General features: G+C 46.1%; 1 protein-coding gene and 1 long non-coding RNA gene across 6 annotated transcripts in view; one reads left to right on the plus strand and one right to left on the minus strand.

The window, feature by feature from the left end:
• LOC140598651 (uncharacterized) overlaps positions 1–26,256 on the plus strand; it is a 128,382-nt gene that overhangs the window by 76,792 nt on the left and 25,334 nt on the right. The window lies entirely within an intron of this gene.
• KCNIP1 (potassium voltage-gated channel interacting protein 1) overlaps positions 1–26,256 on the minus strand; it is a 337,549-nt gene that overhangs the window by 65,690 nt on the left and 245,603 nt on the right. The window lies entirely within an intron of this gene.

Genomic DNA, 26,256 nt, shown 5'->3' on the forward strand with positions numbered 1-26,256 from the left:
GACACATGATGCTGATGGGGTGGAGGACGACTGCCACAGGTTCTTAGGAGGTAGAAAGGACAGAATGTGTCACATCACTGGCTGTGGGTCTAGAGGGGGGTTTCAAGGATGACCCTCATGTCTTTGCCTTGGGCACCAGTCCCTGAGGCTGGGAGCACTGCAGAAGGACAGATATGAGACATTACATGTGATCAGATGAAAGGGGCCTTTGATGTGGAATCTAGAAGTTCTTTTTCTGTTCTGCTACTCTGACAGTGCCCCCACTCCCTTTCTTTTACAGCAGAAACCCTGGAGGCTGGGGCTAACATCCCCATGAGCTGGTCAGGGAAAGAGACTATGTGGGAAGGAGGGGTCGGTGGGGTGGGAGATGAAGCTGCAGGCCATCTCCCTCCTGGTTCTTATAGAAATGTGAAGCATGCATGACGTTAGGCGGACCCCTCAGGTTGGCGTGGTAGGAATGAACAGATTGGTAGGTGTGCAATATATACTGTTACATTATATATGCTATATTATTATGTTGAATTGCAAAGACATGAGAAGGGCTTCTCATTACAGAAACTAAATCAAAAGTGTTAAGACTCTGAACCCCAGCTGGCACTGCCCTGTGATTTACTTCGAGCAGACAAACGAGTGCGTTGTATAAAAAACATTCTCCTTTAAATATCAAGGGGGTGGGGGGGAGGGAGAGTTCCTTTTTTTTTTTAAGCACGGTTTTTATTATATCTTGAGGACAATGACTTCCAATTTCAAAGTGGAAATCAATGAGAAACATGATTGGATTTGGAAAACTTTGTTTTGCCACCAACAGTTTTAGACTGTGTCAGAAGTTCTGAAGACTATAAATAGGTCTATAATCCATACTAACATTTTGGGGATTTGAAAAGCAACTGGATGTCACTTTTCCATGAAGCTAACTTAGAATCCAGTGTCACTTCAAGTCTATAATGTTCTACCTTCTTTTAACGCTAGTGACATATTGAGATAACCTTTTCTTTCTACCTTTCCCACACTCCTCCATTTCAGCAAGTCAAGGTGAGGATTACATGGACAGCAATAAATAGACCAGAGGGGGCAATAAATAGTAGGTCTATCATCATTCTAATTATGGAAGCCCAAAGGGGCCAGGAAAAAATCTAGGGGGTTGTCAGCAGGTGAACAGAAGGGTTGTCATGAAATAAAAGTAATTCCAGTAGTAAAAGCTCTGCTCTCAGGGTTAAAATGCTGAAGTACATGAAAACACAACAAAAAGGCAAGTGGTCTGGTTTAGGGCCTGGTTGAAGACAAAACGTGGAACATTCCATGTGCTGTGTGTGCCAGTTCTTTGCTACCATCCACACATTCTGGAATATGTAAGAAGTTTTCAAACCTGCAGGATGCCAGGAGAGCCTTCAGGAAAGCAATGTTTCTCTAGAGAAACAAGGAGGAAGGAAGAAGAGAATTCTCCACACAGTGTCAACAATGCTTTTCACTGTGTAGCAGCAGTTCAGGTCACTTGTTTTTGCCTTCCTGCCCATCCTCTGTGTTTTCCATAATGAACGTATATCACATTCAGAATAAAATCCCCGTTGCTACATGCCCTACTGTGTTTTCCCTACATCTTGCCACATCTTTGTCATGAGTCCCTTTGCAATATACTAATTTGAGGGTCCATCTGTTTTGTTGGGATCCTGACATACATTTGCTCTACACAGAAGGCCACTGGAACCGTGAAGAGAGTAAAACAAATCAATGCCACGGAAATTCAATGAGAGGTTGTTGCTTGCCAAAGGCTCTAAGATCCCCACCTGCCTTCTTTTGGTTACTAAAAACAAAACAAAACAAAAAAGTGGATGGGGAAGACTGGCTTAGCTTTGAGAAATGTGCACCATAAACCCCATGCTTCTGGAAACATTGGCTTAGGTGGCTGCTCATGCTTTGTCTGCTGTGAGATTGCAAGAATTTCTAGGTTCTCAAGGCCAGAAAAGAACCTAAGAACTATTATGTGTTCAGACCCACTGTGGAAGACATGGTTGTGTTGGAAATTTGGGACTGATGCAGTCTTCAGAGTGACCTATCTCAAATGCAAATCTGACTAAGTCACATGGCTACCTTTGTTTCTTCCTCAATTCACTTATTCGGTAAATATATCCCATGTTCCTGCCAAGATCGGGGCATGATGCTAGACTTGTGGCTTCGGTGGGGGCACAGGACAGACTCCTCCCTGGCTCCTCCTAAAAAGAAGGTCTTAATACTTGTAGGAGGTCCTCTATGACTAGCCCCTCTCCCTCTGCTTTTAAAATGCATCTCCTGCCACTTCTAAGAAAAGTGATTGCTGGTATGACACCCTGTACTTTCGCTTCAATAGACTCCCCATGGTAAGTTTTGGGGGTGTCTGTGCTTTGTCTTGTACGGATGCCTCCGCTTGCAATGCCATTCCTTCAGGCATAACTCAGGTGTTATCTCCTTCATAAAGCAATGGCCTTCTTAGAGACCTTTTTGATATGAGGACTCCTATCCCAGCAGTCACTGCATCCGGGGCCTCATCTATTTCCTTCCTGGGGTATGAACTGGGATTTGGGTATCTGTTCACTTCTCAATATGTCTGGGATCTGGCATGGAGTCTGGCGGCCACTTGGCATGTAGTGAAGGTCTGTTAAATGACTGAGCAACTGAGAGGAGATCCAGAGGGGCTCCCCAGCTTGGAAGTAAAGCCACCTGATTGCCCGCAGTCTGTGGGTATGCATATACACTCCTGGTATGCACCATGTACTCCTGGAGTGCTCATTTTGCATTAGTACTGAGGTCTGTCTATGTTTTTAACTCTGCTCTACCACCAGCGGCCAGGGTCGCAGGTGACGGGAGAGGTCGTTTCTGTAGAGCTGAGGGAGCATGAGGGGGCTTGGAATGATGTGTTCCAACATCATTGCCTTGCTGTTTCCAAGGCAAACGGTCTGCCTTTGGGAAGGGGTGTCAAGCGCATTTGACGTGGAGCCACACAGCTGGAGAGCCCATAGAGACCCACGAATTGAACCTGTTACGTTACCTATGGGAAATTGTGGCCTGGACAAGGAGTGGGGCTGGCCCTAAGGAGCAGGTGGCAGGGTTGGGGCTTCAATACAGGCCTTTAACCTCCTAACCTTACCTCCATTTTTCCATTTTGTAGGACTCAGGAGCACTGTCCTTGGGACCTCTCCTGTCATTTGAACCTAATGAAATAAAAATGTGGTTTGGGGGTCCTCTGGGAGAAATATTTAAGGCTTTTTTCAGGTGTGAGTGTGCCTGTGTTATGTGGGTGAGCAGGGGCCTTAAACTGGATGTGTCCATCCCATAAGGACAGGGATATGGGTGAGCATGTGTGTGGGCTACCATGTGAGCGAGTACACATGTACCATGTGAGCCACCTTCCAGGGGTCCCTCCTGTTGTGTTTTTTTTTTAAAGGACAGAAAGAGACATCCTGAAGTTGTCATTATGGGGATGCTCCCCATGTCCTGCTCGAACTTATGAGTCACACAGCGTAGGAGAGATAAAAAATACTTTTGAGATGGTAACCATGCTGCATAGTCTCCATGGCCACTGCGGACCCAGTCTGCTTCTGCCCCGGATGGCCCCAGAGGCCAGAGCTCTGAGCCTTGCAGAGTGAGGCAGGTGCATATAGGGTCAGTGCCAGGCCTGCTCTGCACTTCCTCTTCCCCTCACCCCTGCCCCACCCACACCATCCTTTTGGGGCCCTCACACCTTTCCAGGGCCATTGTTCCAACCATCCCCAAGCTTTCTCCTAAATGCAGATCTTTTCTATTTGCCTGCCCTGAGAGCCATCGGTCAATGAGTAGGATGACTGATTGGTCTGAGAGGGACTGGCTTCCAGAATAGAATTTTCCTCCACAGCAAGAACATGGTAATTAAACTCTGTCTTAGTGGAGAGAACAAAATTTCCCCAAGCAGAACGTCAATTCTCAGAGCACAATGCAAATCAGAAGTGGACTGGAAATAGGATCAGGATCCCAGCCATGGAATGCGCCTGTTCTTACCAGGCTGAAAGCCAAGTTTACCCTTACTCTGACCCACCAAGGGGCAGTAGCATGGAGCTGCTGACACTGGGAGAAGAAATCAGCTCCGTAGATCTCTCTGTATTCCTAATAGCCACCACCACATCCACCACCACATCCAGACCTGTCTTTGTGAAGGTGGGCACAGTGCTTGGAGTTGGCCCGTGTGGGTGAAGTCACTTCAGACCCCGATTTTGGCCAGCTGCATGCAAATGAAGCCAGGTAGAGGTAAAAGATCTTTCTGAAAACTGAGGGAGGGAGGAAGAAAAGGAGGGGGAGGGAAGGAGAGATGAGAATAGAAGTGAAATGGAGGTGAAGAAATTCAGTCTTGCCATCTGAAGCAAAGCCCTACAGTGGGTCATGACTTTTCCTCGCCTTGGTTTCCCGGCAGCGCCTGTCCTAGAGAGCATCGCACGGGCTGAGTGTGACCTGCGTATTAACAGTAACACACATGAAACAGGAAGTTCTCATACAGCATAGCCCCAGATACGCACAACTTCTTCATCTAACGCACAACCAAGGAAAGAGAAATTTATCCTGAGGTTGGAGAAAAAAAAAAAAAGGTTTTGTTGGAGGTATTCTAAATTAATGTACTTTCACGTTACATTTTAAGGATGATTTAGGGAATTTCAGGGGTAACTTTGATTACACTCAATTGTTCTCTTTTGCGTCAATTCCAGAGTCACTGAAATCATTATTTTACAACCTTCTTTATCCGGTTAACTTACCAATCCTTATTTTTGCAAGTTGTAATGATGCAACCTTGACCCTAGCTCATTTTTGAATTGTTTCAAATTTCAGATTAGCACGCTCTAAGATGGTTTTATAATACACATTATAGCTAGAGTTCAGAACCAGATAGTGTTAATATCATTTTAGTATATTCTAAAAATCCATAAAAAATTCTGTTTGTACCATTAACCAGATAATGTTAATGCAAGTCATACACCTAAATGTGAAACTCTTGGCACCAAGAATACTCTGGAAATAAGTTAACATTTTAATTTTCACCAGAAAATGTCTAACCTAATTTAGCCACAGGTAGACTTGAGCTGTATCCAGATGCTTGATATACAGGTAGATCACAGATAATATCCACATAGGAAAGAGTAATGAGCAAATTCAATTGTAGCTGGAATGAACACTTTGTTTTAAATATGTTTTACTCTCATTACATGCATTAATATTCATGAGTAAATAATCATATATATGAATTTTCTTTGGTAATTACCCAGATTCAGCCAATCCTCCCTCTTTTAAAATGGATACTCAGCATCCAAGCACAGCATGGTTTTATTATGACTAGAGAAGTATGTAGAATCTTATGAATTTATTACCCGTTTGTGGACATGACTTGAATGTGAATTCATTCAAGTTTCAGTGGTGCTTTACCTTTGGGGTCATCCCCCCAGCACTGAGGTACAGAGCCTGGCATGTGATGGGCGCTTGACGACATCTGACAAATGGAAAAAAACAGGCACCCAGGCTAATGGCATAAGTACTTAGCGGCCGAAAAGCACAAAGAAAGGCAGTTCCTGGTGGCTGCAAGAACCAGGGCAGCCTTGGGGGGTGGGGGTTCTGGGATGAGGGGTGGGAGATGACAGAGCTGAAGCCCAGAGAAGGGGAACACTGGTGATTGGTGAAAGTTGTGCAGAGGACACTTCCTAATGAGAGAAGGGAAAGACAGAAGCAATGGTGCAGGAAAAGTGAAACGTTGCAGGAAAGCAATAAGGACCATGTGACTTTTGTGGAAGATGGATTACTGGGGGACGGGGTCACCTGTGGGCTGGTCACAGCACACTCTCTTTCTTGGGAAATGCCCTCCTCCACTTCAAATGTTTTTAGTGAAGACTGCAATATTCTTACAATATGAGCTGGCTCCCTGGCCCTGAGCTGCTTAATGGGCAGGACCTGCCAATATTCTTCAGGGAATGTGGGAGCTGACAGGGTTATCAGTTCACTCTCTGGGATGCCAGGCCTTTGACATAAAAGGGCGAAGGAAGCACAGATGGGAGAGAGTGAGAGTGAGGGTAAGTGGGGGTGGGGAGAGGGGAGCTCAGGGTGGGTCCCTGAGCACACCAGGCCCCCATCCTACCCCGCCCCGGGCCCAAATGCCGCCTCTGTCAGCATAGCACACGTCTGAGAAGCCCTCCCTTTGGCCTGAGATAAAAGGAGCTGGTTTCTGGTACTAGACACCAAATTAGAGATTTTCATGTGCATTTGCCTCATGAGTCTGGATTGGGCAGAGAGGGCCCCACAAAAGTTATGGCACAAAACCCCATCTCCAACCTGAGGGAGTCTCACAGATTTAAATTTTATGACCATGAGGAAGATTGAGGAAGATGAGGCCAGGAAGGAGATGCATGTGTCGTACTGCTTCCTCATCTTTGCCAAGGTCACCAAGGTGATCACATCTGGGCAGCAAGAACACTTGTCCTACTCCCCATGTGCACGCAAGATGCAGAATTCTGGGTCCAGAAAACTCTGACAGATGCCATCCCGTTGGCCGATACTGAAAGAAAGGGGCTGCAGAGCAGGGTCATCTTTCCTCCTCCATCTCCCCCATGTCAGTTCTGTCTGCCTCCTGGTCCTGCCAGGCTGGGACTACTCCTCTGACTCCCAGCTGTCCCCCTCCTCAGTCCTCTCCCAGTGGGTGGGAAGGGAGTGCTGCACACTCTGGATGTAGGCCTAGACTTCACACCTTCACCCCGGCCTGGTGTGTCTCCTGTCATCCAAAAACAAGCACAGGAGAAATGAAAGAATGAAAATCAGGGCATGTTAACATCCAGAGCCAATGTTAATGGGTATAAGTTTCTGGAAGGCAGGGACTGTGCCTTAGGTTTTTGTGTTTTTTGTTTTTTTGTTTTTTGTTTTTTTTTGTGGAGTGGGGAGGGGGAAATGCACTGGGGCCTCAGGAAAAGCACCTGGTCTGTCTTTGTGCTTTGCTTAATCACCCTGATCTCCAGCTTCCCCATCTGTAAAATGGGAAAGCAGCGACCGTACTTCCATAGAGATGTTTTAGTAATAAAAAAAGAGATGATGCATGTAAAGGCACTAGCACATGCCCAGCATGTTGTAGGTCTATAAACAAATGGTAGTTCCCACCTGCCCCACCAGGTCCCCTTGGGGGTCTGACATCTGATGCCACTCAGACAAGCACATGTGAAAACCCAAAGCCTGCTCCAATCCAGCCCTCTGCTTCCTATCTCACGAGGGCAATGCTCCTTTTCCTTTGTGTCTGGCCATCTCAGATGAGACCCAGTAACTTCTGGCCTTCTCTTGGTGCCCCCACCTCTCACATTGAGGCTCCTTCCTTGCCCCCTACAACTACCTGGCAGCAGGTAGGGCAGCTGTATCCTCCTCTTTGTCTCTCACACTCTCTCTTCCTCTCCCACAGCCAGGCAGCTCCCCATCGCTCACCCAGACAGCCACAAATGCCTATTTATTTGCCGACTAACTTCCTGGTGGTTTACTATCCCCTTGAATTACTGTACAATCTCTTTCAAGTTATATTTGATTATTTTTCACATTTAAAAACATGAACACAATTACCCAACAATGGCACGTGCTGTTACAGTCAGAAATAAAATAGTACTGCAATACTATCTATGCATCTTAGACAAGTAGTCAGTCCCTGGAAATTATGTCTCCAGCATGAGCGAGATCTGCAGTGATAGGTACCATATAAATGCATATGAGACAATAAATAGTTACAAAGGGAAAGGATGCTGAATAATTAATCCACCCGCCTCTCCAGGAACATTGTTTATAAAGCTGTCCCAGGCATTCATTTGTTTTTGTTTTTGTTTTTGTTGTTGTTGTTTTTAACAGAAGCAGATATTTAAAAGTTAAGAATAAGTAATGTCCAGGAAGGAGAGACACAAAAAGAAAAAAAAAATCAGTGGGAGGGAGAGAGAAGATTACAGATGGCCAGGGTTCCAACACTGCTCTAACACTGAATGGATGGCACTTGTTAAGGAGACGGACGAGGTGAGGACAGAATGAAGTGTCCCATGGGGAGACAGGATTGGCCTGATGTCAGAGCTAAGCATTAGATATTCATGCTGTGGACGTCTTATCGGGGACTAAACCTATGTGTAGTTGGAGAAGGAAAAACCCACTGGGACATATTTAGAAAGTTCTAGAACTCTCTGTCCCTCCCTGGGTCCAATCCAAATTTGGCTTTGATTTGCATCCTCCGCTGAGGACAACTAACTGCCTATTAAGGTGACTTATCTTATCTCTGGAGGTCCTGACTATTAGAAAGTTCATCCTCTGGCATCCAGAGTTGTTTTGCTAAGACCTACCTTTCTCCAGTTGTCCCCCCAAGAGCCAAGAAGAGCCCAAGCCCTTCTGTCCTCAGATATATACCAGAGATCAAGTCCCACCCACCCTTTGTCCTGGCTCCTTGATCTAAAATTTCCCTGACTAGAGATGCCTCTGGCTTCACAAGCTTCCTTGTAAAATGTATTCCTTGTACGAATCATTCATACCTTAGTGGGAAATACGGTTGTTATTCTCTTTGCAATTTCTGAATAACTGATATTCTTTATCAGTTACATGCTTTGCAAATATTTTCTCTCACCCTGTGGCTTGCTTTTTCTTTTCCTTAACAATGTCTCGTGGAGCAGAAGTTATAAATTTTAATGAAATCCAATTTGCTAATAGAATGATGATAGAATGTAAAATGGTACAACTCCTTTGAAAAGTCCTAAGCTGGCAATTTCCTAAAAAGTTACCCATTCACCTGTCATATGATCCAATAATTCCACTCCTAGGTATTTACCCAAGAAAAATGAAACCATACGTCCATATAAAGACTCATACATGAATATCATAGTAGCTTCATTTGTAATAGCCCCAAACTGGAAACAACCCAAATGTCCATCAACAAATGAACAGATAAACAAACTGTGGCATATCCACACAATGGAATTCTATGATTCTACTTGGCAATAGAAAGGAATGAAGGAACAAATATACACAACAATATGAATGAATCTCAGAATCATCGTGTTGGGTGAAAGAAGCCAGATAAGAAAGAATACATACTGTATGATTCCATTTATATATAATTCTAGGAAATGCAAACTACTCTGTAGTGACCAGGAAGTGGACTTGTGTTTGCTTTGAGGTGGGGGATGGGAGGATGGGCACGATGGAGGGAAGGCCACAGGGAAGCTTTTGGGCATGATGGCTATATTCATATCTGGATTGTGGTCATTTCATAAGTGTAGCCATATATCAAAACAAATAACATTTTAAACTGTAGACATGTACAATTTCTTGTATTTCAAGTACAATATATCTGTTTTTTTTTTAAAAATAGATTTGAATCTTTACATTAAAGGATACCTAATTTATAATCCTCAGCCGTGCTTCTTAATATTCCCTTCTTTCTCCTCTCTGATTTTCTTCCTTCTCCCAACTGTTTAGGACTCTCTCACTCTCTCACCCTGTAAAGCATGGAAAGCTCTCAAGGGCATGAATCCTCTGCAATTCTTTTGGCTCTTTCCCATACTCACCTCTAGCTCCTCTTATGATCATTTGTGCAGCTCTGGCTTCTTTTCAGTATTCTTTCCTTCCCTGGGTCCCTTACTTGGATTCTTCATGACAAAGGCAGGACAAGGGATTGCTTCAGCTTCCTCCTGCCTCTCTCCATTTCCCTGGTTGCATTAAACAAGCTTGAGTACCTGCCTTGTTAGGACAGGATTGTACTGGAGTGGAGGCATTGGGTGGAGAAGAGGGCAGGGATCCTACAAACCTAAAAAGTACCTTCGTGTGAATTAGAAAATGATGCTCCCACTAGGTGGATGAATTTTTAAAAAATGCCGCCCACTGGGCAGAGCCAGACTTGCAAGCACCTGGTTTGGGGAACAGATGGCATCACCCTGCGAAGTAAAAGGTGCCCCTTTTCTCTGCATAGACATACCCTGCACCAGGACCCAAGGCTGGATTTTAACCCCCCTCACCCTCTCAGGACCTTCTGTTTGGTGCATGAGCTAAGCCACACACAGTGGTAGCCCTGACAAGAAGAAGCTTTGATAGCACACAAAGCCAAATATACTTAACAGGAAGGGAAATGGGAAATATTGCTTGATAATAAATCTCATCCCTATGTGTATTTGTATTTTGCATAAAATGAATGTAGGCACTCAAATATTGAGGAACACACAAGTGGCATCCAGTTTTTGCTGTTGTAAATGATGCTACAAGTAATATCACATGTCTCTTGAGGAACTTGTTCAAGAGTTTCTCTAGGGTGAATACTTCATTGTGACATTGTTGGGTCACCTGGGGTCACATTCAACTTTTCCAGTTCTTTTATTGCCAAATTATCTTACAGAGTGGATGTACTAATTTACTTTCCCACCAGTAATTAATCTCTAAGCTTACCCTGTAGCTCCAATTTCTCACCAATTCTTTATTACATTTCTTCATTCTTGTCAATCTAGTGGTTGTGAAATTGTATCTCACATGTTTTAATCTGTATTTTTCTGACAACTAATGAGGTTTAGTAACTTTGCATAAATTGTGGGTCTTTAAATACTCTTTCTTCTCTGAAATTCGTTTTTATATCTTTTGTCTACTTTTATGTTGGGGTGTTTGTCTTTTCAACTTAGTTCACAGGCCGTGTTTATAGGATACTAGTCTTCTGTTGATTATATGTGCAGGAGATATCTTCTCCCTCGCCATGGCCTGTACTCTTACCCTCTTGAAATTCTTGGACAGGACTTTTAATTTTAATGTGGCCAGTTTACTCATCTTTCCGTTCTGACTTATATTTTTGATATCTCATTGAAGAAATTCTTTCCTAATTTGAGGCCATAAATGTATTTTCCTATATTGTCTTCTGAAAATGTTACCTTTTTCCTTTTCACATTTATGTATGTAACCCACCTGGAATTGATTTTTATGTAGGGTAGGAAGGAGGAGTTCAATTGCATTTTTTTCCATCACAGATTACCAATGGTCCCAGTCCAGTTATGTAAGTCCATCACCCTGTCCCCTGCTCTGCAGGCCATCCCTACCACATGCAAGTATCTCCACGTGTGGGTCTCCTGAGTTTCCAACAGTCTATTTATTGACTCCCACACAACTGCATTACCTCACTGCTCCTGTGTGACCCGAAGTCTTATGAGTTGAATCAGTCCTTGCATCTTGTTCCTCTTCTTCAAAAGTATCATTGTCATCCTTGACCATTTGTGTTTCCCTAAACATGTTGGGACTAGCTTTTAAATTTCCCAAATTTCTGATGAAGTTGGAACTTCATCAGAAATGAATCAAATTTCATAGTTCATTTTGGGATGAATTGACATCTTTACCTTGTTGGGTTTTCCAATCCATGATCATGGCATATTCTCTCCATCTATATAGGTCCTCTTTAATGCCTTCGATCAAGTTTTCAGAATTCCTTCACAAATGTCTTGTACAACTTTTGTGAGATTAATCCTACATATTTTATATGTTTAAATATTATTACATGTAGTATATTAAAAATTCTGTTTTCTATTTTTTAGCTTTTGGTGTTTGCTTTTTTATTGATTTTTATCCAGAAAACTACTGAATACTGGAATTCTAATAACATCTTAGATTATTTGAATTTAGGCAAACATATTATCCATAACTAAGTTTTTTCTTGTCTAATTCCAACACATTTTATTTCTTTCTTTTGCCATCCCTGTGTTAGCTAGGATTTCCAAAACCATGTTTAAAGGGAGTGATCTCAATGTCCTTAAACCTAAATGGAATACTTTCAATAATTTCTCCTTAAGTGTGATGTTTGCTGTAGGCTTTTTGTAGATGTCCTTTATCAGGCTAAGGAATTCCTTTCTATTCCTGGTTTACTATGTTTAAAAATATAATAGATGGATGGCAGATTTTATCAAATACTTTCACTTCATCTGTTGATGAATATGATTTTTGTCTTTTAATTTGTTAATGTAAATATCTTGAAGTGACTAATGTTAGACCAACCCTGCATTCTTGAGACTTGACATTTTTGTTGCCGGATTCTGTTTACTAGTTTTTTGTTGAAGATTAAAAAAAATTATGTACATTTTCATGAGTATTATTAGCTTTTAATTTTCCTCTCTTTGTCGGGATTTGATGTCAGGGTTATGTTAGCGTCATAAGAATTTTGGGGGGCATTCCTTCTGAATTTTTTCCTTGAATAGTCATTATAATCTACCGGTAAATGTCTGGACTGAGGTTTTTGTCGAGAAAAGGTGTTTATCACCTTTTATCACCTATTATCACCTGGTAATTCCTTTTCAGTCTTCAATTTCTATAAGATTTCAATTTCTTCTTGAGTCAGTTTTGGCAAGTTTTCATTTTTATGAGAAAATGTTATACTTCTTATGAGTTTTCTAATTCATTGCAAGAAGGTTGTTCAATATATCCTCTTAAATCTTTGAAGGTCTTCAACATCTGCAGATAATCTTTCCTTTTTCCTTCTTAATATTTTTATATCTTCTGTTTTTCCTGATAGATCTTAACAAAAAGTTTATTCTTTACAAAAATTAATTTCTGCTGTTACCTTTATTAGTTCCTTTTATCTACTTACTTTAGATTCATTGTTGTTGTTCTTTTTTTAAAGGCTTTATTTATTTATTCATGAGAGGCACAGAGAGAGGCAGAGACATAGTTCAGAGGGAGAAGGAGGCTCCCTGCAGGGAGCCCAATGTGGGACTCGATCCCAAGACCCCGGTATCATGACCTGAGTCAAAGGCAGATGCTCAACCACTGAGCCACCCAGGGTCCCTTTATTGTTCTTCTTTTCTCCATATGTCAGGTTGTATGTTTGGCTCATGAATTTCCACCCTTCCTTCCTTTCTCATACAAGCACTAACGTCTTTCAGACCAACTTGTGAAGGGCATGGGGACTCTCCTGAGGCCCGAGGGGTGCCCTGCCTCAGCTCTGGGCCCTGCTTCGCTGCACTCACTGCAGCAGAGGTTTTGGCCAGAATGCCGGTGACCTGACCAGGGCAGCGACAGGGGGCCTCAGAGAGTCAAGTGGATCTGAGAGTCTAGCCAGCACCACACTGAGGGACCTGTTTTTCAAAGCCCTTCCATTTTCCATCATCCTGAATTCTTCCCTACTTCTCTTGTCCCAGCTGCTGTTGGGACACCCATCATTTCCCCCGACCACCACTCCGGGCATCAACTCTGTGACCTGCCTGGGTGCTGGGTTCATGGATAAAAATCAGTACAGGGTCTGGGGTGACAGGCAGGTACTCTTGCTCCTGCTGTCATTCAGCTTAGCCTCTTCCCCATTCCTCCTTGAACTGACCCAATTGTCTTGACTCTGCCCCTGGCCTCTCTGTGTTCACCTAGAAAAGTCAGCTTGATACTCAAAGATGTCATCCCATTCATCTCTGCTCAAAAGTCTACTGCGTTTCGATTGCTGACCAGCGCCAGCACTTGTCTGGCCCCTCCATGATGGCAGGGACCTTGTCTCTTGTGGACACTACTGAATCAGAGCCTGGCACGGGGTCTGTGTGGTAAATGCTTGCGGAGACAATGGGAGAAAGGTGCCATTCAAGGTCCTTCATAATCTGGCCGCACCTTACTCTTCTCAAGACTTTTTATCTGCCCTTGTACCCAGACTTGTCCAGGAAGACAAAGAGGCAACAGCCTTGCTCTGGGTTAGCCTTGCCAGGCAGAGGTTAGCACTGATGTGGAGGTAGATGCTCAGAGAGGTTCATCAACCTGTCCAGTGAGGGCTGGTGAGTAACAGCCTTAGCATGCATAACTCACTTGCGTGCATCCCCTCACTCTATCCCCAGAACAACTCTGGGAGGAGCTGCTAATGTCCCATTACAGAAGAAAGCATAAGGTACAGGTGGCTGAAGGCCTGGTCCACACCCTCCCAGCTGGCTGGGAGCTGAGACCAAAATCTGACTGCAATTCCTCTGCTTTCTACCTGACCACCTTTTCCTACTCTGGGGTGGGAGGTAAATAAGCCAGAAAAGCCACACAAGCCACACACACTGGAGGTAGTTAGATAAGCAGGGCCCCTGTCCTAGAAAGGATGGGATCTAAGGGAAAACTCACAGTAGCTGTATGTTGTTCTTAATGAGGGGGAAGGTGAGTCCTACTTCCTGGTCACCAGTTATGCATCAGGACCTGGGGATATAGTGATGAGATGCCATGGTCTGGACTTCAGGGATCTCTGAGTCTAGGGGAGTGAAGGTGTCAGACCAGATTGCACACCCCCCTGTCAGTAGCAGAACCAGCAGGATTCACCATGAGGCAGAGCAGTGAGGAAATACCAGTCACGAGATTTGGGATTTTAATTTCCTATGGCCACTAAAACAAATGACTGCAAACTTGATGGCTTTAAAAAAAAAACACAAATTATTCTGTTACAGTTCTGAAGCCAGAAACCTGAAATCAGTGTTCCTGGGCCAAAGTCCTGGCTCCCTAGAGGTCTGGGGGAGAATCAGCTTCCTTGCCTTTTCTAGCTTCTAGCTGCCAGCTTCCTTGGCTGGGACTCTGTCCTGGCACCATGCCAACTTCTGCTCCCATGGTCATGTCTCCTTCTCTCTGTGTCTGACATCTTTCTGCCTCCCTCTTACAAGGACACTTGTGAGCACACTGGCTCCACCTGGATAACTCAACACCCTCTCCCCATCTCAAGATCCTGAACTTAATTACATAGGTAAAATCCCTTATGTCCTAGCAGGGAACATTCACAGCTTTCATTCTGGGGGCCATTGTTCAGCCTGCCACACCTGGATCACTTACTTTCTGACATCTTGGGTAAGTCACTTGGTCTTTCAGAAACATATGTTTTCTCCAGTATAAATGGAAATAATAATCCCAACTCAATGGGATAATAATCCCAAGAAGGTTGTGGGTTTGAAGTTTAAGTGGAAGGATATGAGCAAGTCACACTGCATTACATGGGATACTGATTGTAATCACTGCCCTAGAATTCACTTTGCTCAGATCTGCTGGCAGCCCTTGGCCCTGCCCTGGCTGGGTTTGATGCAGACATAGGAATACAAATTCAAAAACAAAAGGGGGCGGGCTTGAAGTAAATTCCCTTGGGAATACCCCCTCCTCCAACTTTTACACCTGGCTGTAGGGCAGGGGAGCACTGGCCTGCGGGGCCCCAGGCTTCATTTTGATGGCAATATTGGGAAAGCAGGATTGGAGGCTGAGAGTGGCACCCGGCTGCCCCCACCACCACCGTGTTTATTCAGTGAGTGAGGACCTTCTAAAGACAGTGCATGCTGGGAGAAGGGCAAGTGGAGGGAGGGAGAATTCCATCTGCTTCCACAGGCTTTGGAGCTCTCTGGCACTAGACAGGAGTGTCAGGGTCCCTGCACTGTGTGCACACAGTCAGTGCTCAGTACATGCGGGCTCCTCCTCCTTCGTCTTCTGGTTGCCCCGTGGTTCTTGATGGCAGCTCCTGGGCTCTTGATGCCCTTTCTTTTCTTTTGTCTAGAAGGCCATGAGGGGTGGTGACAGCATCTGCTAGGGCTCCCCAGCAGCCCTGCTGCCTCCTAACCAGTCACCTGGGGGCAATGGCTCAGCAGTCCTGTCCTCAGTTCCTGGAAACACCCCCAGGCCATGGCAGGGAGTAAGTGCTCTGTGAATAAATGCTGGCAGCTAAAATGAGAGTCTTGTGCCTTACCTTCCCAGGGGTATTTGCAGTCTACAGGGGAGATGGGGTGAAGACCCTGCTGGAGGGAGGATAGTCCAGAGGAGGGAGTTTTCAGGCACAGGGCCTCCATGGGGTGTTTGGGGCTGTGTGACTCAGTGGCACGCTTTGAGACCTGTGAGTCCCCTCTTCTATGGGTACTCTTGTTTGATATGAGGGGAATGATAATCATTCACTGTCACTGACATCACAATGCAACCCTCTCACACACGCAGTAATTAGAATAGAAAACTCTTCCCTACTGGCTGGAACCTGGATGTGAGGTGATGGTGAGAGACAGTGATAGGAAAAGACAGCCAGGGTGGGTGACATGTCTGGTGGGATGCCATGAGTTTGGAAATGGCTGAGTCTGCATGCCACCAAGGATGAGGGTCTTCTGGAGCATCCAGGTGGGACTGTCAAGATCCCAGAACGCTCCCTCACCCCTCCATCCCATGCCAGCAGGTCTCAGCTATCTGAAGCTGCCAGAAGAAGCTCTTCAGAACCCATGTCGTAGATCACACGGAGATGCCCCCCTTGGAGCAGGCAGCCCAGGGCAAGCCACATGCACAGACAATGGGGCCAGATCCTGGCCCGACAGTACCTAAAGCCACTGTCACCTCTGTCACCCCCGATCAAGGCTAAGCAATCAAGGCTAAGGACTCCCAGTGAGACCCTGAGATTTGGCATCCTCTTTTCCAGTCCCAGAGAAGTCTCCTTTGGGAGAGGAGAAGTCTGTACACAGAAGGTTACCCCAGCTGAGAATTGAGATGCAATGAATCAATCATGTCTTACTGTGGCTGCTTTTGCTCCCAAACTGCCAAGTGTGTCATCACACCGCCCTCCCGGCTGCTCAAGCCTGACTTACCTGCAAGAGAGAACACAGATGGGGGGATGACCGAGACCTTCCCTTGGGACCAGCATGGCCACCAGGACCAGGCCCTTGCAGCCCTTCAACCAAAGGCAAGCTGGCCCTGAAAAGGCCTCCCGAGTGGGGCAGAGCCATCAGGATAACCCACACTCTTCTCTTGATGCTTTGACTTTGACCAGGTCAACAGTTAGAAATGGGACCATGCAGACAGGTGGGTCTGGAAAGAGGCTCTTCCCAGGAATCCAGGGTGACGGGGAGGCTGTGATGGGCAAGAATACACTTCTTCTGGAGGCAGCAAGGGATTTGCTTTCTGGGCTGAAAGGTGAGGATTTCCTCTTCATGTATCTTTCTCTTGGGGAAAAGAATAGTAAGGCCAAGATATATTCTTTTCATTTCACAATCAGGGACTTTGTGGTTCTCTGAATGCTTTATCCTCTGCACAACTGCAAGCCAAAAGGGATCTGCTACTACGGGGTGGATTTTAGATTCTTTTTAAAAGATGATACTGCTGCCTGTTTCCTGTGTGTCCAAAGGAGACAGAGAGCCCATTCTGTTCTTCCCATGCCAAGGCATGTTTTACTACCGTATTTTCCTTGTAGGATATTCCCAAGCTCTATAGTTCTCTAGACTGTGATGTGTGTTAGGTCAGGCAATGGTAAGATAAGGCTGAGAGTTAGAAATACCAAGTCTTATCCCCAGATAGATACGAACATGACTAGCACACATGAGGAGATTTTTAGTAAACAGTTTATCCCCTCAAGTCATGCTCCATTTCTGATTGAGTTTATATTCTTGTTGTGTATGCAGAGTAATGGACACTCCATTACTGTCAAAGGCCTGAGGTACCAAACACCCTCACTGTCAATTTTTCCCTTAACAAGATTAATTTCTACCCATCTTTGAACACTGACCTGAAGTTTGGGAGCACCATTGTCCAGGGGCACACAGCCTAAAGAATAAGGCAAATGTTCACCTGAAATTCAAGATGGCAGTTCTGGGCTCAAATTCACCTAGATTTTATTGATTTTTCCATAGCCTGCTAATGACTTCCTAGCACCAGGTTGGGTTAGACAGGTTCTGTCCTGCATGCTTCCTTACTATGTTGATCTGTTAATGCACATTGTGACTTTCTAGAGTCCACTGCTTCCTGACCATTGGATCACTATCTTTGTCTCAGGAGATGGGAACAATATCCATCTGGTCTCACATCAGTCATTCAGGAGTCACACTTTGAGCCTTTCTGGTCCTCATTTCCACAGTGAATCCATCACCAAGTCTTATTGATTTTACTCTCTAAATCTCTATGGAATCCACTACCACCATCTTAGACCAGGCTACCACATTCTGTGGAACTAATGGCAGGTGCTAAGGCAGCCATCTTGGGCCATGAAGTAGCAGCCGTGGACTGATATTGGCAGAACAGGTAAATAGAAGGAACCCGAGTTCCTCATGATTCCTTGAAGCTGCCATACCAGCCCTGTACCAACCCTCTCTTGCCTTCTTTTATGTGTGAGAGACCTCTTCATGGTCTAACGTAATGTTATCTTGGAGTTTGATCACACACAGATGAACTACATCCAACTACATGGTTGAAGTAAAGAGAGGGGAGTCTGACCTGTGAACAGGTATACACGAGGTGGAACCCGCATGACTCTTAAGTTAGAAAAGCTTGGGAGGGTACAGGGGGAGGAGACAAAGGTTCTGCAGGTGAGAGCAGACTAAGGGACTTGTGAGGGGAGTTATCACTGCAATCACAGGTGGTTGGGCAGTCACCCGACATGGGCAACACGTGTCTACCTGTGTTACCTCGGCCACTCCTCACAACACACAGCCCTATGAGTTTGGCTCCATTATTATTTCTATTTTACAGAATAGAAAAATGAATTTATGGAGGTGAAGTAATTTGCCAAGGCCACACAGTTAGTGGTGGAGGCAGGATTCAAACCCAGGAAGCCTGGCTCCCAGGGCCTGGCCTTCCACCACTAGCTTCTGGAGGTGTGTTTGTTGTTGTGAAATATCCAACAGATAGGTGTTTTGTATGGTATGTTTTTGTGTTGTTGAACTGCAAATCGAACTATCAGTCTCAAAGGAAACCGTAATATGATGTAACTCAAGGGCTTTCGGTTTATTATTATTAATACAGTACTACTATTGGTCAAATGGAATCTCATGTGGCACCTTGTGAAGAAGTAAAAGGTAGGCTGCCCCAGGTGAGGCGGGGTGTTTGGCCCCCTCCAATGTGTGCCTCTCTTCCTCCTGTGGAGGAAACCACCCATCATGTGGAGACTCCAGCACTCTGCAGCCTCGCTCTGCTCTGGGTCTTCCCCAGGCTGCTGCTGCCCTCTGCTGGGCACATATGGAATTGGCGGACGTCTCCTCCCAGTGCAGAGGCCTGAAGCTCCACGGGTTTGGGGGGCTGGTAGGGTCGGGGGGTCCTCCTGAGCTGCTGCTCCCGCTGGCCTATCTTCGTTGCTGTGTGGGAAACGGCCACATGGCCTGTCGGGAGCTGAAGGAAGAGGCTGCCTTAGATGCACCTGGCTGCCCCCAGGAACTACCCACAGGGTTGTCCTGGGCGCCTGAACCAGGATGGCCTAGGGTAGGGGTCAGGAGGAGGAGAAGAGAAGACCTCTACTGAAGGGGCTGAGACAACCTCACTGTGGCCTTTAGTGACACACCTACCACCTGCATACAGCAGTTATGATTTTCATTTTCAGAAACTGCCACTCAGGGTAGTGGCTTGGCAGAGATGATGTCCATGCACTGCTGCCAAGACCTCAGACTAAGATTCTGTTTGCATTCCAGTTTCAGACATTAGATGGGTGACCTCAGAAAGGCACTTCATTTCTTCCAGGCCCGCTTTTCCCACTGGAAACCACGGAACGGCAGTGGCAGTGACAGGCACCCATGAGGGGGTGCAGGAGGAACTCTGGCACAGGCCTGGTATGGGGTAGAGCTCAAGGCCACGGAGCAAATACAATTTCTGTCCAAAACACCCCTAGCAGATGGCTGCAAGGCAGGCAGCTGTGAATGAGGTTAATGGAGCAAGTGCTAAGGTAATAGGTGGTGATGTCCTGGGAAATAGGCAAACTATACCTCTGGCAACATCCGGGCCCTCCTACAGTCATCTCAACTCTTGCCTACAGTCCATGGCATCTCAGAGATTTCTGAGCACTTCCTCCACCCCCAGGAACCACTTTTCTTCATCTTTTGGACACCTCTCACTTCCTGCTTTGAGCTGAGTGGAGAGGGTGGAGAACAGGCAAATCTCTCTCGGAGTCCCTGCACCATTTTATTCAACATTCATTTATTCAGCAAATATGCACCAAATGCCTTTTCTGGACCTACCACCATTCTAGGGATGAGGGAATCAGCAACGAACAAAATAGACCATCAATCTGCCCTCACAGAGCTTACATTTAAGTAGGGGTTAAGAGAGATAGGAAATCAATATGTATCAAATACAATATATCATATGATAAAGAGTGAAAATGTCAGGGAGAAATATGAAAGCACAGCAGGGGAGAGAAGTGTTGATACCAGAAATAGGGGATCAGCAAAGGTCTGCCTAAAGGGACATTTGAAGAGAAGAAGATGAGAGGTCAAAACTTGTGGATGTTTGGGGGAAGAATGCTCCAGGCAGAGGGTACGGTATGAGCAAAGGCCCTGAGACAAGAGTATGGGTGCCATGTTTATGGAGCAGCAAGGAGGTTGGTGGCATGGCTTGAGCAGAGTGAGTGGCAGGGCAGATGGGGAGGGGGTAAAGGAACTGGGGTGGGTGGGGGAGGGAGTATTTAGGATCTTGTAGGGCCTTTGGCCTTTACTTTGAGTGAGATGGCAAGCATTGGAGGGGTTCTGAGCAGAGAAGAGGTATGGCCTGACATTTTGTGGACCATCCCTTTGTGTACTGGCTAAAAAATGGACTAGAAGAGTAGGGGGCAAGGGCAGAAGTAGGCAGACCAGTGAGGAATCTCCTGCAAGAATCCAGGCCAGGGAGGTGGGAGCGGTAGCTTCCCAATGAGAAGCTTTGCCAGATATTTAGGGTCTGAGAAGAGAAGAATCAGGGTAGGGGAAGGAGGGCTGAGCCAGTGGTTCCAGGCTGGTAGGACCCCAAGAGTGCTGGAAAGTAGCTGGAAAGGACAGATGAATCCAGATTCCCACCAAGTATACATATGCCTGGGATACATGTATGTATATTTATTCTAATGTATGTAGATGCTGTGTCATAAAAATGTTCATTTTAAAATGTTGCTGATTTATCATATGCTTTGAAGGCATCCATGTTTTCATTCATTGGATCCTACCCATTATTCTGTTGGTGGTGGGGGTGGATGGGGGGCACTGGGGTGTCAGCGTACCCACTGCCTCCACCGCAGACATGGAAGTGCAATCTGGATTTAGACAGCCTCGCTTGCAGGCCTGGCTCTGCCACTTATAAGCTGTGGCCTTGGGCAGGTCATTTTGTATCTCTGAGCCCCCATTTATCCATCTGTGAAATGAGGATTATCAGACCTACTTCAGGGGGTAGCTAATACTCTGGGTAATGCTCTCGGTATGTAGGAGGTGTTTATAGGAGGTGCTCAGTAAATGCTGATTTCCACCACACTTTCAGCCCTGCCTCATGCTCATGAAGGCTGGCTTGCTGAGTGATTGCGGGGGGCCTGTCCACCTTTAGGGCACACCATTTCCTCCCTTTTAAACAGAGATGAACCCAGTATGGAAAAAATGTGTTCAGATTGCTGGGATCAGGGCATGTGACTGTGTCATGGTTGAGCAATTGATGAGGTATCTGCAGAAGGTGCTCAGCTGACATTTTCCTTGGGGATGACTCAATGCTGCTGGTCCAGAGGAGCAGGCCTGGGAGAGTTCTTATGGCTCCAGGGCCTTAGGCCTCTTCACGCAATCCCCCCGTGGCCAGAGCAGCCAATCTGGTTGAGGCCCTGCCCGCAACATCCCTGCGTGTCCTTGCAGTCTCCACAGGGAGATGGCCAGGCCCGCAGGGATCAGGTCTCCTCCAGCTCTTCTCTGGACTCTGTCCCATGAACTCAGCTGGCAGCCAGCTTTGGGCACTGCCTGTGAGCCTGCCACCAGGCTCTCCCCTGAACTCCAGACCCTCATTTCTAGCTGCTTTCTTCACATTTCCACTTGTGTTTACCAGCACCCTCAGACTTAATAAAACAAGACTTCTGGTATTTTCCCTCCAACCTGTCTGCCCTGTGTCTTCCTCACGGCTTTCGATGGCAATTCTTCTTCCTGTCTCTTAGATGTGACATCTGGGACTTCCTTGACGTGTGTCTCCCTCACACCCACATCCAGTCTGTTAGTGTATCCTGCTGGCTCTCCTTTAAAGACACACCTAGAGACTGGCCACATCTCACCATGGCCACCATCCCCCCGGACTGCCCCATCCCAGGCCCTGGCACTCCCTACCTGGCAGTGGCCTCTCCCACCTGGTCTCTTTGCACCACCCCCCTTAGTCTATTGTCATCACTGAAGCCCAGAGATACTTTTATAAATTGAAGTCAGATCATTTTATAAATTCTATAAATTAAAGCTCAGAAGGTTTCTGCTCAAAATCCTCCATAGTTCCCCAAATCCCCTCGGAATTGAAAAAAGATCTTTGTGAAGAAACTTGCGTTGGCTGGAGCTAAAACCCTGAGCAAGGCGGAAACTGTGCTTGCCCACCTGGGGCTTACAGGGGGAGGAAGCCCTTGGCAAGTGTGTAAACAGCCAAGGCACAGATCGTTTCAGATTGCGATGGTTCTAGGAAGTCCCAGCTGACTCGGGAGGAAGGCTACCTCGTCCAGGGGTTCGGTAAGTCCTCTGAAGAGGTGGGTATGTCGAAGAGGCCAAGAACTGAAAGGGACTCTTGAAACATCTATGTAGTAAATCTTCCTTCCCCGTTTGTATATGGAGGAAAAAGAAGCCCAGAGAGGTAAAGTGCCTTGCCCATGGCCACACTGCATACTACCTTACAGAACTGGAATTCCAAGAAGGCCTCCTGACAGCCTGGTCCATGCCTCAGGATTGCTGCCCTAAAGCCGCAATTCCCAACAGTGATGTCGGGGAATGCTATGAGATAGTAAGCTCTTCACTAAAATACATACATATATATATATATATATATATATATATATATATATATATATGTTATATCTTAAGTCTAATTTATACATATAGTTTATATGTTTTTATTGTATTTATTCATACTTATTTTTAGTATATCCCTATCTTATTTATTATAAGATAATATATATTAAATTAGCTTATATGTATTATATATTACACATACAAATATATTTATATTTGTTATATAAAATACATAAAGTAAAAAGGGATACATAATATATAATACAGATTATATGTAATACATAATATGATATAATTATACTATATAGTTACATAATTATATGATATAGAGGATAATGTAATGTATAACATAATATATACATCACCTTTATATATTTATTTTTTAAAGACTTATTTATTTGACAGAAAACACAGAGTGGAGGAGGGGCAGAGAGAGAGGAACATCAAGTTCTTAAGCAGATTCTGCTCTGAGCACAGAGCCCCACACGGAGCTCAAACTTACGACCCTGAGATCATGACCTGAGCCAAAACCAAGAGTCGGATGCTTAACCAGCTGCACCACCTCAGTTACCCTCCTTTTATTTTTATTTATTTTTTTTTTAAATTTTTTATTTATTTATGATAGTCACAGAGAGAGAGAGAGAGAGAGGCAGAGACACAGGCGGAGGGAGAAGCAGGCTCCATGCACCGGGAGCCTGATGTGGGATTCGATCCCGGGTCTCCAAGATCACGCCCTGGGCCAAAGGCAGGCGCCAAACCGCTGCGCCACCCAGGGATCCCTCCTCCTTTTATTTTTTAATAAAAGAAGAATCACACATTATGTCATATTAAGTATGAGGCCATATGATTAGATGCACCTGAGTCAGCAGTGCTGGGCAGTGTCGATCACCCCTTTTTCCTAAAGCCCTTTCTCCTCAGGCCCCCAGGGCATCATATCTGCCTGGTTTTCCTCCCATCTCACTGTTCCTTCCACTCAGTGTCCAGAACTAATCCTTCCTCCTTTCCCAGTCTCTTGCCCCTGGAAGGCCAGGGCTCCAGACTTGTCCCTCTTCTCTTCCCTCTGGACATACACCCCTTGGAGATGTCCTCCAGTCTCATGGTTTTAGGCACCAAAGACTATCTCCCACTGAGGTCTCTTTCCTGAACATCAGAGTCACATAGCCAATCACCAACTTCAGTGCTACTCAGAGTGGTCCACAGTCTGGCAGCAGAGGCACCGACTGGGAACTTGTTAGAAATGCAATATCTTGGGCCCCAGCTCAACCCTAGTGAATCAGCACCTTGGGTGGGGAAGGACCAGGGTGGTGTCTGGCATCTGGTTAACAAACTTTCCAGAGGACCTGACATGCTGAAGCTTGGGAAGCACCTGGCTTCCTGACCTCTTTGCTTGGATGTGTAACAGGCACCTCACACTTACATGTCCACACCTGAGCTCCTGACACTTCCTCCCAATGAGTTCCTCTACCAGTGTTCTCCATCTAGCTTAGTATTGACCTGACCTCATCCTGCCTTTGCTCAGACCCAAACCTCTGTGGTCATCTTGGACTTCTCCCTGTACCTCACCTACACATCCGGTCTGTCAGCAAGCCCAGTTGGCTCTATATTCAAAATCCGTTCAGAGACAGGCCTCTCCCCACTTTCGCTGCCACCTTCCTGGCTGGACCCACCGTCACCTGCTGGTGCTCCCCCTTCTGCCTGGGATGGCACAGTCTGGCCCAGTAGCCAGAGGGACTCTGTTAAAAAGCAGTTGGGGGCACCTTGGTGGCTCAGTTGGTTAAGCATCTGCCTTCAGCTCAGGCCATGATCCAGAGTCCCGGGATCAAGCCCTGTGTAGGGCTCCCTGCTCAGTGGGGCGTCTGCCTCTCTCCCTCTCCCTCTGCCTTTCCCCTGCTCATACTCTCTCTCGCTCTCTCCTCTCAAATAAGTAAGTAAAAAAAAAAATAAAATAAAACACAGATCTTCTTTCTTTTGTACTCCAAACCTTCCACTGGCTCCTGTCTTCATACCAAGTAAAAGCCACAGCCCTGACCAAGACCCTATAGGTGACATGGTTTTGACCTCCTGTGTTGGTTTGAAGGCCGCGTTACTGTGCCTTCCCCTTGGTTCTCCTCTGACCCTGGCACACTCCTGGCCTTGCACTGCCTGTTCCTTCTATCTGAAAAGCTCTCCTCTCAGAGACCTGCATATCAGGCCTCAGCTTCCTTCAGGTGGTACCCAAAGTCTCTATCAGGCTTCCCCGACCACTCTACCTGAAATATCAGTTATTCAACTTTTATTTTGCCCTTATGACTAGCTGCCCTATTTATTATTTTTTTTATTTAGCTTGTTGTCTATATTCAGTAAGGGGTGCACTCCCCTGGGCATCGCTCCCAGGGTACCCTCCTCCCCTAAATTGCACCTAGTTCCCTGTAGCCCTGTGCGCACACTCCCGCTTGGCCTTGTGCTACCCACTTTGGACACCAGGTGGAGCCCCACACTGCTCCAAGCTCCCTCTGCTCAGCTCCTGCAAGAGTCCGACACCTTGAGAAATCCGACCAGGGAGGCCAGGGGCCTGATCCCCATCTAGCGACCTCCCCTTGAGAGGAGGATATGTTTTTTTTCTGAGTCCATAATGAGGATGGCTCCATTGAGACATGGGGATTCACAACTCTTCCCCATGGTAGAGAACCAGCCTCTTCTGGGTTCAGTCTGGGTCTAAGTGCCTCACCATCCTGCCCACGCTAAGGAACCTCGAGGACGGCCTACTGTGTGCTGGCTGCTGTGCTGGGTGCTTTTTCCCAGTTGTCCTACAGAATCCTTGCCTTAGCTGTCTTCGCATTTCCAGACTTTAGATGTGGAAACTGAAGCTTAGAGAGGCCAGGTTGTCTGCCGGAGGTTACACAGCTGGTGAGTACAGTCCCCAGTCCTGGGGTTCCAAGTGTGGCCCACTGGACTCAGAGTCAGGGTTCTGCTATATCAGATGTGTCCATCTCCCGTCCCCTCTACTTCCTGCACTGAGCAGAGAATGGCCTGGAGAAGAGGCAAACCCAGAGGCTGGTCCATCTTTGGGTTATCACAGTTCAGAAACCATTTCACATTTCAAGAGAAATTATACTTGTTTGCGATGACCACTTGCTTTCATTTACTCGTTGTCCATGTCCTGGTGCTAAGGATGTGCAAGTGGAGCCCAGAGAACCTATGGCCCAAGGTGATGCAGAAGAGCTATGTTCTTTCTCCTGACCTCCCTGCCTCTGCCCGCAACCCACCCACTCCGGGCACAGGGATACCTGGGGGAGGCAGGGGGTGCGGGCAGAGCTTTAGGCAGCCTGTACCAAGGGAGGCCATGTGCAGAGAGAGAGGAGTAGATTCTCTTCAAAGCATTCTTCAAAGCTTTGCAAAGAAGCGCCAAGGAGTGGGCTGAAGCCCCGAAGGGGCCTCCTTTCTCAGAGAGAGATACAGGATTGGAGGAGAGAATCAGAATTACAGAAGAGCTAATGATTCAGCAATCATTGGCTTTGGTTGGATGGGGCTTGATTTCAGGGTTTTTCTAGTATTTTCTGCAACTCTTCCTATCCTTCACCCTGGGGTATCTCCTTTCCCTCACTACTTTAAGCCCTGATTCAGGTGCTTATCTTATCAAGAT

This window comes from Vulpes vulpes, chromosome 4, assembly GCF_048418805.1.
Source record: "Vulpes vulpes isolate BD-2025 chromosome 4, VulVul3, whole genome shotgun sequence".
Classification (NCBI taxonomy): domain Eukaryota; kingdom Metazoa; phylum Chordata; class Mammalia; order Carnivora; family Canidae; genus Vulpes; species Vulpes vulpes.